Source organism: Malania oleifera, chromosome 2 (genome assembly GCF_029873635.1).
Source record: "Malania oleifera isolate guangnan ecotype guangnan chromosome 2, ASM2987363v1, whole genome shotgun sequence".
Taxonomy (NCBI): domain Eukaryota; kingdom Viridiplantae; phylum Streptophyta; class Magnoliopsida; order Santalales; family Ximeniaceae; genus Malania; species Malania oleifera.
In genome coordinates this window covers 129,649,597-129,667,315 of record NC_080418.1, presented here as the reverse complement: position 1 = coordinate 129,667,315, position 17,719 = coordinate 129,649,597, and the positions used below count along the sequence as shown (strand labels likewise).

Here is a 17,719-nt window from a genome sequence, read left to right as displayed (position 1 = left end):
ATACCCCCTCATAACTCCAGATTAGCAACTTTGATTAACCCAAATCTTCTCTCTAATCCATTGTTAATCAAAGTTCCCCCAAAATATTTTTTGTTGTTTAAATCATTCTTTTGGGGCAAAATATTTTAAATAAATCTCTCCAACTCTCTTTCAATTGGTTTATCTCAAAATCATTTTTAAAGAGAGTATTTCATTTTGGGCATTTTATTTGTAATTGCATGTATATACTCTCACTTGTTATTTATCTTTTGAAAATCAATTTTTGAGAGTATTACTTGCTTTTCTCCCGGCTATTTATTTGATAAATATTTTTGGGAGAAATCATTTACAATACAAATATTTTATTGAATTTAAATTCCTAAATTCTCCAAATGTTCTTTATTTGCAAAAATATTTATAGAAAAACATAATACTCATATTTTCATACATATATTTGTGCATTGATTATTTAGAACGCACCCTTTACTCTATTGACCTCAAATCATATCATAAGAGAGTGCATACATTTTAGAACTTTATTGTTTACATTTCTGCTTGTATTTTAGAAGCATTATTATTTGTACAAAAATGTTTTATTGTATGGTTGGGTTCATCCCGTTAATTGAACTGGGGAGTCTCAGCTCCGTAAGTGAGACCAGTTCGGTTCAGCCCGAAATTGAACCGGGGAGTCTCAGTCCCGTAAGTGAGACCGGTTCGGTTCAGCCCGAAATTGAACTGGGGAGTCTTAGCCCCGTAAGTGAGACCAGTTCAGTTCAGCCCGAAAATTGAACTGAGGTTTTCCTTGCTCCGTAAGGAGATGATGTAAACGACTTCTGCTCCGCCTATTTAAGTGAGCAGGTCTGGTGTAATCCTTGGAGGGTATGCCCAAGGCGGAGACGTAGGCTGGTTTGGCCGAACCTCGATAACAAATATCGCCCGTCTCTCTCTCTCTCTCCTTATCTCATTTAAATTATTGCACTTTAATTTCTAAATGTGTATGCTTTCATTTGTCATTATAATTATTTGCATGCTCACCTCTATTTTAAATGAGATATGTTTCATGTGTATGTCTGCTTTTATTGTTTTATTAATTTACTTATACATGTGAAAATGAGATATGATATGTGGTGAATTGGCAAAACATTTAAATCAGCCGAAAAATTTTAAAACCCAATTCACCCCCCTCTTGGGATTGCACCAAAGCCAACAACGAGGTTCCAATCTTAGGGGCTACCATACTAGCTTTGCATCCCAAGATGAAACTTTTGGAAAACTTACTGTTTTAGAAAATCCTGATGGTGCTGCTCCTTCAGTTCCCCCTACAGTCTTTGCAAGAATTTTTTCAGCACTAGCTAGTTTCTTAGCCTTGAGGTCTTCTACCTCATTCAGCTTACTATTGATTCTTTTCTGAATCTCTAAGACTTCATTATTTGTCCATTTTTCTCGATGTAGAAGCTTATCCAGCTCATCTTGAGCTTTTTGGATATCTTCTGTTATGTCTGATAGGACTTTAGTTTCGTCTATATCTCTGAGGGCACTTTGAACCTCCCGTTCCTATGCTTCCTCATAGTCTCTAGGTGTATATCTTCCCGATATACTACTTCTAGCTTCTTGAGTTTGCTCAATATCTGCCATCATATCTTCATAGTTTCTCAATATTTCTCCAATTTTACTCATAACGGACTTTTTATCAGTCATTTTTGAAGATTAATGAGATCTTAGCCATCTAATCATGATCCTGAGGTTCTGTGGAGTTGCTCTAACTGCCACTCACATTGCCTAATTCTAGATTGATAGAGACGAATTTGCTCTTCAATCTCTAGTAGCTGTAATTCAAGACCTAACTTAACTCTTTTAAATCAAGACCTGATTCAAAATTGACTCTAAATATTTGAGACTTATGTTTTCATTTAAGTCCTGAACCCTCTTTGAAACTAAAAAAATATTAAGGAAATGAATATATCAAGGAATCCATGTTTTCATATTTAATTATCAATAGAAATAAGAAAAAAAAAATAAAAAATATATCAAAGTCATTATTATATTACCACTTTACCTAAAAGCTTAACTTGTCAGGTTGTTGGCCAATAATGTATATCAAGCTGTAATACTCCCCTGCACATGCAGCCTGACAACATGTAAAGGTATAAAGACATGATTATCACCCACTATAGGGAATACAATAATTTTTAAAATATTGTAGAATAAATGCGGGCAACAAGATTAGAATCCAGGACCTTCTGATAACCAACTCTAATTAGGTTATTAGGTAAAGTGGTAATCTAACATGGTATCCACATGCTCTCGAGCTGCACGTGCGGGGGAGTGTTAAAGTTTGATCTACATTATCGGCCCACAACCTAAGCTTTTAGGTAAAGTGGTAATCTAACATTCATGAACAAATTTTGCTTTTTACACTTCATTAATATTTAGCTTTTCTTAATTTTTAATTATATAAAAATAAACTTTCATTTTTAATAGAATTTAATATAGAAAGAAAATATAATAGAAAATGAGGTTTCTCCTTATTTTCCTTTTCTTTCTTTTTCCCAAGTTAAATTTTTGATCCAAACATACTTTTAGAGATGATAAAAAAATAAAGAGAAAATATTGACATATTTATGCAAAAACATCTAGTGAGGTGAAAATCACCCTTCATACCTTGCATCAATCTAAACATTGTCTACGTGATTTATGAACTTACTTTGCTTGTAATAGGAAATAAATAAAAAAAAATCTCCATTCTTCCAATGGGTAAAAGTAAATTAAATCTAGACATTTGAAAGCTCTAAAGTCAATTTTGTGCATTTTATAAATTCATAATTCATAATTTGTAATTCAAAGCAAATATTTTGATTTGCTCAGTGGGCTGGTATGGATGATAAAATTGTTTTGTAAATCATAAATAATAATATTTACAGCTCCATTGAGATGTAACTGGTTCAGTAAATGGATTTAAGATCCGAAATTCGTACACCAAATATAACATACCAATTATTTTAAAGACAAGTTTGGACAAAATTTAGAACCGTAATAACTCTTTTTGTTTTCTTAGAAATAAAATTTAGAGGAGGGCTGGGCTATGACAATTGAAGGATAAGGGCATGAGTCTGTAACGCTTACTGCTGTCTGCATCATCTCCCTCGCGCAAGAAAATGGTGGAAGGAGGCGGCGACTATGCTCAGGCAGACATTAATTCCAACTGCGAGAGGTAGAGTGAACTAAGAGCTTTTGACGAATCAAAAGAAGGCGTAAAAGGACTTGCAGATGCCGGATTGGCAAAGATACCGCAGATATTTGTCGATGCAGGAAAGGTGTTCGACGAAATGTCTAGGTGGGATGAGTCCCAATCCCAGCTTACCATGCCAATCATAGACTTGGCAGGCATCAATGATGATGTAGCCCTGCGCTCCAACATAGTGGACGAAGTTCGAGATGCGAGCAGCAACTGGGGTTTCTTTCAAGTGATCAACTATGGAATTCCGGTGCATGTATTGGATGAGGTGATCGATGGAGTGAAGAGGTTTCATGAACAAGATGCCGGGGTGAAGGGTGAGGCACAGGTTTTATTCGCGCGATTTTACCAAAAAAGTGATTTACAATTCCAACTTTGATTTGTATTAAGTACCAGCTGCAAATTAGAGGGACACCTTGTATTGTACCATGGCTGCTGACGCACCTGATCCTGAAGAACTGCCAGATGTATACAGGCATTTTATGAGACTGAAAGTAGTTTGAATTTGTTGTTTGTGTTTGGAATTTAGAACAAATATAGAAATAATAAAATAAAAGCAGGGTACAAATACAATTCTACTTAGACTTAGACACTAATCTCACTCTCCTAATTTTTTGTCTTTTGGCATAACCCACAAACCATTGCAGGATAAATACTTCTTGACTTGTCTCCCAAGGATACAACAACTCAATTAAAGTGTATGATTTTGATAGATTTTGCATAAATGGGAGAGTCTAAAACTGCACAAAGGAAACACTTTCCCAAAGCCAAACTCTCTAGGACTTAAATTGCAATGATTAAGTTGGAATGAGAATAGTGTGAAAGTGCCAATGCCCAAAGGTCTATTTATATGCACATGTGACCCGTTATGATAAATGAACTTAACAAATATAAGATGTATTTAAAATAGATATAAGTTCAAAGTACATTCAATTAATTGATATTTAGAAACCATGAATTTATGAAATATCATGTATCAATGACATAATTATATATATATATCCCTTTCCAAGATATGTTTCCCTTCCTAAATACGTCCACCTAGAGTCATAAATGATATAATATTAAAATGCACATAGGATTCCCTGCTCATTTTAATATTATTGTATCATGCATCTAGAGAGTTTGCCCATCAAAGAGAGATAATTATGTATAATGAATGTGTGCTTTGCCTTAAACCTCCACTTAGTGGAACAATAATTTTACTCTGGAGTCAATAGTGTCTTAGACTTGAACTACAATAGCTTAAAGGAAATAACATATTACTGCCCAGACAAAAAACATGAGCTTTAGTAGCCACCATGTTCCATTCCATTTTCATGCTCACAAAGGTGAAATCTATTAAGGGTGCTCGTATAACTCTTAACACTCCATTCATAACACATGGATTTTCAATAAGATTTTAAAAAAAATTAACCTCCCACTTATATGATAAATGTGCTTACGCTTAACGATGAGTTAAAAATAATAGTGCCTAACTATCACGCCATTCGTTCTTCCCATTGAACCCATTCATATAATCTTTGGTCCCCTCATAAGTGGTTTATGATTGATTGTATGTGCTTTAACCCCTTCCTCTTCAATGTATTCCAGATCCCACTCTTGTTAAGGCTTTTAATTTCTCAAGATTTTAAGTTCTCAAGATACTTATGTAATTCATATTAAAGACACCACTACTTTATTAAGATCTCATGGTATTCTTCTTATGAGTCTAGATTTACCATTATAATAACGCTTATTTGGTCTACCAACTATAGCAATAGTGTCACAATTGACTAAAATATGTGGTATTAGTTTTTCCCAAAATGGTATTTCATATAGCATATCTCAAATGAACTTGCTGAACTCATTAATGATGTCTTAGATTTCCAACAAATAGCACCACCAACTAAAGTAAAAATATAATAGAGAGAATCGCCTGACAACTTATTTTGACATCACTAATACCTTCAAGCGCAGTTGGGTATGTATCATGAAATAAGTGATAATCATTGTTACAACCTAAATATCTCATTATACGCTCAAAGGCATGCCAATGTTCTTAATCTGGCTTGCTTAAAAATCTACTAAGACTCCTATTGCATATGCAATCTTAGGTTTAGTTAAATCCATTGCATATTGTAGGCTATTGACTATGCTATTATATTCCTTTGATTAACCATTTTATGTTTACTCTCAATAGGAAATAAGTGATTACTTGATTCAAAAGAAATGCAAACATGCTTGCAATTATCTGCAATTATCATAACTGTATGTATTTACTGAAAATTTTATGAATGTAATGCAACCAAAATGAATAAAAATACCACCGCATGATCTTTTAATTTCATGCCTAAAACAACATTAGCCTCACTTAAATCTTCCATCTCAAAATTCTTTTTAAGCATATTAGCATATTTTTTTTCGATTTATTTAGTACGTGCAAATTTGAACCAAAAATTAGTAAGTCATGCATATACAAGCTAATAATAACATGTGATTCTTCCCAAGATTTATAGTAGATACTTTTGTCAGACTCATTTGCATTATATCCATTTTTAATCATGCACGAATCAAACTTCTCATCCCATTGTTTTGGGGCTTGTTTTAAGCTTATTTAACTTTCACCTTTGTTTTCTTGGCTAGACTCCTTTTGAGTTGGTTCGTTAGTCCCAATGTGAAGTAGTTTTCACATTTATTTGATGAATTTTAGATTATAAAATGCATAAATTGGAATTATATTCTAATGGATGTACTTCTACACGAGGACTTCTTTTTATTTAAAACCTTTGGCTACATAATGAGCCTTAATGTCGTATACTTGTCTATTGACCCATCCAGTTTAAGTTCCTTCTTAAGGATCCATTTACGCCCTATATTTTTACAATCCAATGGTAAATCTACCAATTTCCAAGTTATACTGATGATTAAAATTCCATCTCATCATTTACAACTTCTTTATGAAAGATTGCGTCATGTGATAATGACGTTTTTTGCAACATTTGCCTTGTCTGGAATATAATCATATGGTAAGGATCAAAATGCTTTTCAACTTTGTCTCTTTTGTTTCTTATAGGTTCAATCTCAAAATTTCTTTCATTTTCTAAAATAAGAGTAGATGTGTAACGACCCGAAAAATAATGTTTTTTAAATAATAAAGAGGAAGGAAAATGGAAACAGAAATAGAAGGTGGCAGCAGGCTTCGTCAACGACATTGCACTTTGGAGATAATAACCCAAAATTCTTATATAGGGCCTTGTTGACGAACACAGGGAATTCGTTGACGAGCGCATAAGGGGACCCCGTCAATAAAACCACGCCTCGTCAACAAGAAGATACCGAGAAGGATTTTTGGATAGTCAGAAATTCGTCGACGAGGGGGGAAGCTCGTCGACGAAATTATTAAAGGACTCGTCGACAAGGTGACGTGTCTCTTCGACGAATCCGGCTCTATAAATAGTGAAAACCCATATTTTGATGAAAAATCAGCGCAAGAAACTCCTCCTCTCTCTCTAAAACGTCTTCCACCCCTTCTCTCTTCGATTTCAGGCCCATTTTACGTTGGATCAACGATCTGAAGCCACCACAACGCTCCTGGCGAAATTCTCTGCAAGTCTGTTGGAGCTGATCGTTGGTGGAGTTGGTTTGGATTTCGTCCCAATCTCAGGGTAAGACATTTTATTCGATATTTGTCTTTCCCTCAGTTATAAGAAATACAATACACGAAGAAATACTGATGTTTTGTTTTGGGGGATATTGTTTTCAGGATGTTGAGTTAGGAACCCTGCGGGTATCGGGTTAGAGTACAGTAGGGGCTTTTCAGAGATAAAGTAAGGGAAATATGCTACTTACGTTATCAGAAATCTTATATATGTATGCATGTATACTAGATTTTATGCAGGATATGAATTTTTAAAACATTTGTGGCCTGAGTATATGATATTGATATGGAGTTTTATGTAGTTTTTCAGTATTTCAAGTTATACAGATATAGTTAGATAATTGCAAATTTTATATAGACAGAATTTGTATACATATACAGTTTATTTCAGATGATTATATAGACAATTATATATATATATATATATATATATATCAGTATACAAATATTTATTTAGAACAGTATATACAGCATATATAGAAAGTTATGATTTCCTAAATTCCATAACATTTAGATTATACAGAAAGGAAGTACAGATTATATAGAAAGAAAGTACAGACAGATTACATAGTTATAACATCAAGATGCTATAGATATTACAGTATTTACAGTACAACAATATAGTGTTATGGTTATTTTAGAAATATAATGAAAACAGTATAAAGAATATAGTATGTATATATATAGTATCAGATTCTTGTGGAAAAATTACAGATAGATACAGTACAGATATAGAATATAGAGTATGGTACCATTGCTAATACAGATAGAGTGCAACCACATATCTCAGATAGTGTGTGGGTACCGTCAACCGTGCTCGGAGAGTATGCAGCTCTCCAGTTTGTTGGGTTGAAGAGGCCGGTTTGACGAGGTTGTAGCCAGTCCCGCTCTTAGGAGAGTATGCAGTTTGGCCGGGTTGAGGTAGTGTAGAGTATAGTGACTTACCTGGAGGGCCGACCAGGTTAAGTCCCGCCTACGGGCCGCACAACCCTGTCATGAGGGGTCAAATCATGACATACAGAGTCCCAGGGAAAGAATACAGTTATTTATATGTATACAATTTTACCGCTTTTGTTGTATATAGTATGATATAGCAGTATGAATGATAAAAGTTCAGATGATGCAAATGTTTTAAGCTACTATACATGTGTTTTGTAGATTTTCCAAATCATGCAGTTTTATATATTTTAATGTTATAATTTTTATAACTCGGTCGCCACACACAAGTAATAGCATATTTCCACTTACTGAGCATTGACTCATCCCATTACTTTAACATTTTTCAGGTTGGCCAGTTAGGCGAGCAGATCAGACTCGTGGATAGATATCACTTGGTCACCCTAGTTATAGGGTAAATTTGGTGTAGAGTTTTGTATTTTTGGGGTAGTTGACACTGGAGAGAGAGAGAGGTATTATGTAGCTATGGTTAAAAATACTGAATTCTGGTATTGTATATATATGTATATGTGGTTATGTGATTTATGTTTTCCGTCACGTAGGGGTGCTCATTATATTCAAATATTGGAGTAATTTGTTATTATATAAAAGAAAAAAAATGGTGAGAAGTTTGAGGATGTTACAAGATGAGCTAGAATTATTTTCTCCTACAATTTGTATTCTTGGAAGGAAATTTTTTTCTTCATGAAAATTTGCATTATAATAGCAACAACAAGCCTTGAGTCTCACTAGGTGAGGTTGGCTATATAAATCTTTTTCGGCAATTTAGATGATCAAGTGCATTTTCCTCGGCTAACATTATTAAATCCTTTCTCACTATTTCATTCCAAGTTAATTTAGGTCGACCTTTACTCCTAGTAAATAATAACTAACTCTTCCTCATTGGTGCATTACTTGGCTTGCGTTTCAAATGCCCAAACCACCTAAGCCACCCTATCTTATCTTATCTTCTACTAGTGCAATGCCAAGCTTATTGTGAATATGTTTGTTCCTTAATTTATCCTTTAATGTTGTACCACTCATCTACCTTAACATTCACATTTTGACAACTTTTACTTCTGGGATATATTGTTTTTTAGTTGTCCAATATTCTGATCCATATAATATAATTGGTCTCATAGCTGTCGTAAAGAACTTTCCTTTTAATTTTAAGGATATTCTACAATCACATAGTATGCCTAAAGCTCTCCATTTTACCCAACCCACTTTAACCATTTGTATAACATCCTTTTCAATCTTTCCTTCTGCTCGCATGATAGATCCAAGATATCAAAATCGACTAGTGCTATTAATTTATTCATTATTGAGTTTAATCTTATCTCTAATATTTCCCTTTACATGGATGAAGTTACATTTTATTTATTTTGTCTTATTTCTACTTAGCATAAAGCATCTAGACTCTAAAGTTGTTCTCCATAGTTTTTACTTATATCCTACCCCACTCATACTTTCATCAATTAGAACAATATTATTTGTAAACAACATACACCATGCGATCTCATTTTGGATATTCCTAGTGAATTCATCAATTACTAAAGCGAAAAGATAAGAACTCAAAGTAAAACCTTGATATACCCCTATTGTGGATTGGAAATTTTCTAAACACTCCTCCTTCAGTCATAACGCTAGTCGTTACTTTATCCTACATATCCTTAATGACATTAGTACATTCACTACACTACCTTTTTTCCAAAATGCACCAAAAGACTTCCCTAGTTACTCTATCATATGCTTTCTCTAGGTCAACAAAGGCCACGTTCAAGTTCTTATTTTTTTCCCTAAACTTTTTCATTAACCTTCACCTTCTTAAAAGATGAATAGCTTTTGTTGTCAACCTCTCAGGCATAAAACCGAATTGATTCTCTAAGGCCCTCTAATATTATTCTTTGTTCAATTACTCTTTTCTACAATTTTATCGTATGATCATAAGTTTGATTCCACAATGGTTGCTATAATTTTGAATATTATCTTTGTTTTTGTGTATAGGTATAATGTGCTTTTCCTCCAACCCTTTTAGTTTTTATAATAGCGTTGAATAGATTTGTTGTCCATATACTTCCAATATTCCCTAAACATTTCCAAACTTCAATTGAGATGCTATCTCTAAAATTTACAAGCATAAAAATTGCATTGTCAAAAAAATCTACTGGCTATACTATTTACCACATATCCAAGAAAACACAAGGAGAAGCTCTAGAATCCAATTTAGGTCTTTTTGGGTTTGTAAGACTTGCAAAGGCTAAACAAACCCAAAATTTAAGATAATCTAAATTAGGGTTATGCCCTTTCCAAAGTTAAAAATGTGTAACTATGGCCTTTTGTGTGGCACTCTATTGAATACATAATCGTTTCTTTGCTTCATGCACTTGATTCTATTAACATAGCATTAGTCAAATTTATTGAAGTTTTGTTTTGTTCTTTTTCTCAGTTATGCCATTAGAAACAAGTGAGTAACGTGGAGTAATATCATGAATTATTCCTAAGGATTGGACATAGAGTTGATTTCTAAAGATTCATACTCACAACCTCTTATCACTTTTAATTCTCTTATTTTTGATTTTCAACTTCAATGAGGGAAAGGTTTAAATTTCTCAAAAGCATCACTTTATTTTTTAACAAATAAAAATGCATATATATTGAAAAAATCATCAATAAAAGTGATAGCATATTTGTTTGCTCCATGAGTTAAAATTCTTTCAAATTCATAGAAATCTGCACGACTTATAGTAATACTTTGGTACTTATATTTCAAGTTTCAACACTTTTGTTAGGCCCTTTTGTGATTTTAGCCTCACTAAATAATTCGCATTTTTCAAAATTATTTACAACATTTTGGAACTAATCTTAAATTGCTCATGATTCCTACATATATAAATATGACATGAACGAGCATGCCAAAAATTTAAACAAGTAAACATGTAAATAGGACTTGAGGATGCTTTATTATCATTCTCAATACTTAATTTAAATGTATCATGACAAACACAACCTTTGCCCGCAAATGTACCATTTTTAGTGATTACATGTAGGTTGGATTCCAAAATTTATTTAATCCCATCCTTATTATCAAGAAAATATGACACTAAATTCTTTCTCATGGAAGGAGTATGATGCATGTTCTTTAATTAATTATAATATTCTTCTAGAAACAAACTTTCAATTCAGCCTTTCCACTACCAAGTACTTGTTTGGTATGGAAATCACCAAGTCTGAGAATTTTAAGCTCCTTAAAAAGGAGTGTGCAATTTGAATCAATACTATGGACCATATTAATATCGGTAATCATTGCCACAAAAGGCTCTTCAACTACATTGGCTTGAGGATCAGGTCCACTTTTTTGAAATTTGAAAAATCAAGCAACATGTCCGCTTTCCACAAACACAACAACACTATTATTTTGCTTGTTTTGATTATAAGGGGATACTTTGTTCCTATTATTTTGATTAGGGTTGCCCCTATTAATTTTGTGTGGCCTACCATTGGACAAAGTATTATGTTTAGTAGAAATTTAATCAGAGGTCTACCATTGGACAAAGTATTACGTTCAATAGAAATTAAATCTACTTGGTTGACTCACCATTAATTTCATGCTTAAGTGGATTTTTCCTTTTGCCGCCTCCTCGATGCGGATAAGATTGATTAAGGTTTTGAGGGATAAATCCTTTTTCTTGTGGCCTGTGGGGCATGTTCTTCTGGAATTCTCTCCATGATGGGGGCAACTCATCAATAATTCTGGTCACTACAAGGTTGTCTCCAAACTTAATGCCTTTGGATGTAACTTCTACCACTATCATTTAGTGATCTTGAGTTTGCTCCACAATTGATTTTCTATCTAACATTTGATAATAGCATACTGGCTAGTAGCATATTTATTTGTGCTTGCTTTCTCAGTATCATACTTATTCTACAAAGCCTTCCAAATTTTCATTGCACACAAGTAGCATCATAATAATCATAAAAATAATTAGCAAGACAATTTAAAAGGTAATAGTGCTCATTCTTTTCACATTGTTCAATCTTCTCATTGTTTTCGACCAATTCATGTTCATTGATGTTGCTACTATTCACTTTGTTCAGATGCTTCTTGGTGAGGAGATAGGCAACCTTGAGGAGACTTATTGGGATCATCAATATTTTCATTAAAATTTTCAACTGTAAGGTCAATTTTAGGAATCTGCTTAAAAATTGTTGGGAATTTAGTACACTTATAAAAATAAATAAAGTAAAAGCAAAGTACAAACACTATTTTAATTAGCTCGAGGCACATAAATCTCGCTCTCTTTTTTAAGGAAAAGCCCTCTTCAATTTTTGGCCTAGCCCACGAACTGGTGTAGAGTGACACTGCTTGACTTGTCTCCCCTAGATACAATAGCCAGATTGAATTATATGACTATCACCAATTCTGCACAAATGAGTCCAAAGCTTTACGAAACACCTTTCTTTGAAACCAAACTCTTAGGAGTTAGATTGTGAATGATTGACTTTGAATGAGAATGGTGTGAAGTGCCAATGTCAAATGGTCTATATATAGGCACCTACGACCCTTAATGATACATGAACTTAATAACATAAGATGAATCTAGAATATATGTAAATTCAAGGTATGCTCAATTAATTAATATTTAGAATTCATGAATTTATGAAATTCATGTATCAAGGACATAATTAATTATAGATATATATTCCTTTCCAAGATAAATTTCCCTTCCCAAGATGCATTCACCAACAATCATAAATTATATAATATTAAAATGCATTTATTATTATTTTTTTACTCAATTAGACTGGTTCCTTGAAGTGAGTTAGTTTTAATTGTTACTCCTCTAATTTTGCAAATATGCATTTGTTCTTTCATTTTTATCATTTTTTAGACACAATATAGGTTTTTTCTGTTTATGTGACTGTCTAAATGTTGTTGAAATTCTCACTGCTGGTCTGTATCATTAGTCCTGGTGTGTTGCTCTTGAAGTCCATGCTAAACTACTAAGGTAGCACCAAGTCTTCAGATAAACAATATGGGGAAATGCACATCTATGTGCATTGGTAACAGGTAAAAGAATTAAAAGCTGCTAGTAATATGTCAGCGGAGTGATTTGTTTGTTTCAATTAGAAAATTGTATCCACAGCCTGTAGGCAGTGATGAGAAGGGTTAAAGCAAGATTAAGAACTCTGGCCTGGGGAGGAATTTAGCAGCCTCTAGAAACTGCAGGCAGTTGGACTTCTTTGCGCCTTATCAACACAGCCTTTCTCATCTAATTTCTGTGTGCATTCATTTCATTAGATATGTTTTTATTTTATTTTTTTTCTGGAAATTTTGTTATAATGTTCAGTTGATTAACTTGCAGGGAGGTGATGATACAATACACCAATCACGCAAGGAGATTAGGAGCTATCTTGTTTGAATTGCTCCCTGTGGCTCTTGGGCTCAATCCCGATCACCTTAAAGACATGGGTTGTGCTGAGGGGCTTTTAGCTTGGGACATTGCTATCCAGCATGCCCTGAACCAGAGTTAACAATGGGCCTTAGCAGCCATGCTGATAGTGGCTTCCTCACTGTAGTTCTACAAGACAAAATTGGTGGCCTCCAAGTTTTTCATGAGAATCAGTGGGTTGACATTCCTCCTACTTATGGAGCTATAGTGATTAATGTGGGGGATTTGCTGCAGGTAAGTCAAATTAACATAACACATTTTTATGATTTTTATTAGGTATGAGCCTTAGGATAACACAGATAAAAGATCTTTATTTCCAATGAATGATTAATGTTCTATGCTTACTGGACTGAATTCTACAACTAACTTGGTGCCGGGGCTGGTTTTTTTTTTAAATTTATTTTTTCATTTTTTTCTCGACATCTCATCTTTGCCCTGCAGATGAGGTATTGGAAAGGAAGTTGGGTGACTAACTTTTTAAAGCACATTGTTTTTATCCAGGTAAGTTTGATTTCTGTATTTGGGCTTTAGCCTTCAATTTACTGGAAGGGGGTAAATGATTCTTGGCTTGATAACCAGACAGGTGCACAGACAGAACTTCTGTTTTTATTAGCAGGAGGGGAGTCCTTGTGTGATTGATATGCATAAGCAAGCACTAACTTGACTTAAAAGCTCAAGTCATTAGGTCTTAGGCCAATCTATGTATATAAAACTCTTCACTCCCTTTTCAATGTGGAATAATCCAAGTGGAATTTCCAACAATCTCCCCTCACTTGTGAGTCCAGCTCTCCCCATTAATTAGAAGTTGTCTTCTCCTTGTGAGCAAGCTTCATTCTCCATGCATGTCTTGGATTACATTCCATGTACGTTTTGAATTATCCTACCTCCCATGTCTTGATCCCACATGGATCTGTCTTATAGGCCAAGATGATCCTTATTAGCCTCATCGCCCACTTGGTCCTCGAACTATTAGGATGCCAGGAGGATTAGCTCTTTTACTGCCATTTACTTTGCTACTTAGTATTCATCAAGTCACAAACCATTGGCTCTAATAAGACTTGTTAAGGCTGTGGGAGTCCTTGCATGCGAGTTTGATATATTTGGGTGAGCACCAACTTTATCCAGAAACTTAGGCCGTCTTGGGCCCATTCATCTGTCTCATCCACTCCACTTTCTTTTTCAATGTTAGACGGCTGGTAAGTGGAATTTCCAACATGTTTTATTTTATGATGTTTCCTCTTTTAAAATAGGAAGCCCTCCCTCCAAGAAGCAACACACTTGTCATGCCTGTTTTTATGCAGCTTATGACCAACGATAAGCATCAATCATAGAGTATTGGCAAAAAAACATAGGCCCAAGAATTTCAGTGGCATGTTTTCTCAGAAAAAGTTTCCAGGAAGGAACAGCACCGAGGCTTGTATGGACCCATTAAGGAGTTGTTATCAGAGGAGAACCCTGCGATTTATCAGGAGACGACTGTAAAGGATTACGTAGCATATCACTATGCAAAAGGGCTTGATGGGACCTCTTCACTACTCCATTTCAAGTTGTGATTCACCATGCCTTGAGATGCATGGATCAACTGCGGCATCTTCATTGTTGATTGAAAAAGAAAGCCCTGGTTGTTTTCAAGACAATCACAATGAAAGCTCTTTCAATGTACCATGATTTGAGAGTGCTTAGCACTTAGCAGAGTATCTGCACCCTTGTATTTCAAGTTGAGAAATTGTTTATATGCTGTGTGTTTTCACCCACTGTATTTGCACCCGCATTATGTACAGTAGTATTTGCACCCACATTATGTACAGTTGTATTGATTTTTATCTTTAAAACCTGAAAGTCTTGGACTCTTGGCAAATTTGATCCGTGGGCGGTGTATCAACCCAACTGCATGCCAAAAAGCTCTACGCTGACTTCAAATTTTACGTACATGGTTGTTCAGCTATGTACTGGGTGATGACCTGCAGATGCTCACCTGTTGGATCTGACCCACCTCTATTATTACTTTATGCGGCAATGAAACGATTGTTGATAAAATTGTGGCTGGCGTTTAAGTCTGCAGATTATGACTCATGTTGCTAGTGCGAGTGAAGTCAAAGCAATATTGGCTTTGTAAAGCAAGGAAACTACTCAACAACTAGCAGCCAAAAGATCACTTGTATGTATGATGGTGGATGGTAGTGCTCTATTTTCTTCACCAGGCAACAAGCGCGACAAACCCTTGATCTACGTTCTTCCAAGGCGCTGCTTCCAAAGATGTGAACCACAAAAGAAAGAAAACGCTGGTCATGAGTGCAGTGAAAGTTGGTCGGAGAAATCTGATAATGGTAAGAAGGGAGAAATTAAAAGCATTTGATGATTTAAAAAAAGGCTTGTAGAGGCTGGGTGGTAAGAATTCCTTGTAAATTTCATTAGTAAGCACGTAAAACTGATGAGAAGTTGGAATCTCTGGTGATCTCCAATACCAAATTCTGGTCACTGACTTTGAAGACTTCTGCAGGGTCCAAGTTCAAGATGCGTGTGGCGGCAAGGGGGGCTTCTTCCAGGTGGTCAATCATGTTCTGGACCACATAATTGACAATATGTGGATTTCATGAACAAGATCCAATTGAAGGAAGAGGCCTATAATACAAACAGTTGGCCTCGTTTGGGAGTAATAACCACAATAAACACTTATTGTAAAAAATATTTTTTGAGAATATTTGTTTTGTGAATTATTTAAGTGAATTTTAAGAAGCAATTTAAGGTAATTTTTTTACCACTTATAAGTGATATTGGTCATATGTGGAATCAATTTTATGAATATAAAAAAATTTAGTATTTATTTTATAATTTAAAAAGTGCATTGGATCGAAAATGATACACAATAACAAAACAACAAAATCAAGCTTTAGTCCCACTAAGTGGGGCATCGAAGATAATCATACATTATTTTATTATATATTATATATATTAATTATTAATGAAACATAATTCAATTTTGGAACGAAGAAGAATACCATCTATTAATTTTAATCAATATTAAAAATTAAAAATATCTAATTTATTTAATAATATTATTTTAACATAAATTAATATGATAATCATATATTATAAATATTGATTTTTAGTCAAAAAATAATATTAGATTATTATTACTTAATAAAAATATTTAAATATTAATTAAAAATAACAATTAACATAATTATTAATTAAAAAGTTAATTAAAATAATCATGTACTATTTTATTATGCATTATAACTAAATAATTATTTATAATATATAATCAAATTCTAGAGTGAATAAAAAGAATCATCTATAAATTTCAATTAACATTACATAAACTATAAATTTTAATTTAATTATTAATACTATTTTAAACATAAATTAATGTGATAATCATATGTTATAAATATACATTAATTACACAATTATTTTTAACTAATAAATAATATTATATTATTTAAGTTAATATTTTTAAAATTTAAAATGATAATTATATTAATTTTATAATTAAAATTAAAATAATTCTATGGCTAAAGCAACATAATGATAATATTATTATTATTTTAATATGTATTATGATATATTAATTATTATAATTCAATTCTAGGTTGAATAAAAACTATTTATTAATTTAAATTAATATTAAACAAATTAAAATTTCAAATTTAATTAATAATATTATTTTTATAAATTAATATAATAGTAATATATTATAAATACACATTAATAACAAAATTATTATTAATTAAAAATAATAATCTTATATTATTTTTTAATAGAAAATATTTAAATTTTATTTATAAATAATTATAATAATTATAATAAAAATTTTAATTGAAAAATACTAATATTTTTAATTTAAAATATGTTCAAAAATAATCATATAGTACCCTATAATAAAAATAAGTAACCATATATCATTTATTTCAAATATAGTTAAACACCATTACACCACTTATAACTTTCAGTTACGTCTTATTTGTGGAATGCCTATTCCTAGGAATAGATTAATTTTAGTAAGTTAGTTACAATTAGTTACACAAGAAATTGTGTTGTTACTATAAAGCAAATAATTATGTAAAACATCTTATGAGTCTACAATAAGAAATATACAAGGAATAACTACTCTCAAATTTCATCATTGTGGGATGTTTAATTCTTTCTTATTATATGTTGAATGAAATAATTAGAAATATATAAGGAATAACTATTCATTTTATCCCTAAAATTTAAACTATATTCCACTTTATTCCAAGGAATAGTTCTTTAAAAAATTTGTTCAGATTTCTCTATAAGTGTTTGTGATTAGTTTTCATTTGTATACAATGCAAACTAATATCAGATATTAATTCGAGTTTCATTATATCCTGAAAACGTATTTGCTGATTCAATACACACCATTTTGGTAGGGACAAATAACATTTTAAGGAAATCGACTTTGTAATGTGTCTTGAAGCATTTTCTATTCTGCAGCATTTTTTTCTATTTAAT

At 32.8% G+C, this 17,719-nt stretch overlaps 1 pseudogene; it reads left to right on the top strand.

The window, feature by feature from the left end:
* The first annotated feature begins 3,022 nt into the window (after window positions 1-3,022).
* LOC131147787 (deacetoxyvindoline 4-hydroxylase-like) lies at window positions 3,023-14,796 on the top strand (annotated as a pseudogene).
* The last annotated feature ends 2,923 nt before the right edge of the window (window positions 14,797-17,719 follow it).